We start from the raw sequence: 1,918 nt of genomic DNA, 5'->3' as shown, positions 1-1,918 counted from the left end.
ATAAAAACCCTTGAGAAAGTGGGAATAGAAGGAACTTACCTAAACATTATAAAAGCAGTTTATGAAAAGCCCACAGCTAATATAATCCTCAATGGGGAAAAACTGAGACCTTTCCCCACGAGATCAAGAACATGACAGGGGTGTCCACTCTCACCACTGTTGTTTAACATAGTGCTGGAAGTCCTAGCATCAGCAGTCAGACAACAAAAGGAAATAAAAGGCATCAGAATTGGCAAAGAAGAAGTCAAACTTTCACTTTTCATGGATGACATGATACTCTACATAGAAAACCCGGCAGACTCCACCAGAAGCCTTCTAGAACTGATCAATGAATTCAGTAAAGTTGCAGGGTATAAAATCAATGTACAGAAATCAGTTGTTTTCTTATACACCAATAATGAAGCAGCAGAAAGAGAAATCAAGAAACTGATCCCATTTACGATTGCATGAAAAACCATAAAATACCTAGGAATAGACCCAATCAAGGATGTAAAAGACCCATATGATGAAAACTATAGAAATCTTATGAAAGAGATTGAAGAAGACACCAAGAAATTGAAAAACATTTCCTGTTCATGGATCAGAAGAATAAACATTGTGAAAATGTCATTACTACCCAAAGCAAGCTACACATTCAATGCAATCCCCATCAAAATTGCACCAACATTCTTCTCAAAGCTAGAACAAACTATTCTCAAATTCATATGGAACCACAAAAGACCCTGAATAGACAAAGTCATATTGAAGAAGAAAACCCAAACAGAAGGCATCACAATTCCAGACATTGTATAGTCTTTTTATCCCACCTTGTCCCAGTGGTTCCCTATGGTTCTTGGGTCACACAGAGAGATCAGGGGACACAGACATGTCTTGGACTGAGACCTCACCAGGAGCTCTTCACCTGTAGTGGGGCTGGTCTCCCAACGGGCGATCAGAATAAGAGCCAGTTGTCTTCTGAAGCTTTTCCAAAAACTTCATCAGGGAGGCTTTTTCTTTCTCAATCTCCTGGACCTGGGTATTTAAGGCCTTCTGGAGTCTCTGAATGTAGAGTGTGGTCCTCTTATCCTCTCCCAGGTTATACACACGGGCCTTCCTCATGTACATGGTGTCTGTTATATCAAAGATGCTCTTCTTCGCTCGGGCGTTCTTTCCACCCATTGTCAAACCTTGGCCAACAAGGTTTGAAGGTGAAGCAAGACAGGAAAGTGAGGCTTCCCGTAAATATCTTAGCAAAATGAGTCAGAGTTTGGATTATCAGACCCATGATACCATGGGAACAGAGACTCACGGAATCTTGGCCTGAGTGGCATCACAGAGCCATCTGCTTAACCTGAACTTTTGCATCTGCCCATCAGAAGAAGTTTCTAAGCTTACATATACTCTTAACTTAGAAATAGAAATGAATGTGGAAACCAATTTGACAATAAACTGGTCAGTCAGGAATGTTCTGCTCATCGCTTCTTGGCCTTTTGGCTAAGATCAAGTGTAGGAATGTTCTGCTCCAAAACCGTCATCTCTAAACCTTTAATTTCATCCCCTTGGCAAGTATTCTTTATCCAAATAGATTCCAGGGATTGGAATGTAAATACTTTAGTGATCAAAGATCATCCTGGTTTGATCACTGAAAGTTTTATGCTCTAGGAATTTCCTCAGTCCTGGACAAACTTGGACTTGTTTTGTTTTGTTTGTTTGTTTGTTTGTTTGCTGCTTAGCAACAAGTGTGTGGTGACCACATGCCTCAGTTTACCTTCTTGTTTTAGCTCTGAAAGTCCCACACTCCAGGCAGCCTCTAAGTTCCAGGCAAAGAGCATTGGTTGGTTCCCCCTAATTCAGTCTCTCTGTCAGTTTCAGAACACTGGCCCAGGAAGAGCTGTCCTCTTTAAACTCTTTCTTAGAGCAGAGAATACTACCCAATAAT

At 40.9% G+C, this 1,918-nt stretch overlaps 1 pseudogene; it reads left to right on the top strand.

Annotated features, from left to right (window-relative positions):
• Nucleotides 1-1,453: 1,453 nt before the first annotated feature.
• LOC115275642 lies at nt 1,454-1,674 on the top strand (annotated as a pseudogene).
• The last annotated feature ends 244 nt before the right edge of the window (nt 1,675-1,918 follow it).

The sequence above is a fragment of the Suricata suricatta genome, chromosome 12 (assembly GCF_006229205.1).
Source record: "Suricata suricatta isolate VVHF042 chromosome 12, meerkat_22Aug2017_6uvM2_HiC, whole genome shotgun sequence".
Classification (NCBI taxonomy): domain Eukaryota; kingdom Metazoa; phylum Chordata; class Mammalia; order Carnivora; family Herpestidae; genus Suricata; species Suricata suricatta.
Note: the sequence above shows the minus strand (reverse complement) of the source record. Positions and strands in the feature narration are given on the sequence as shown.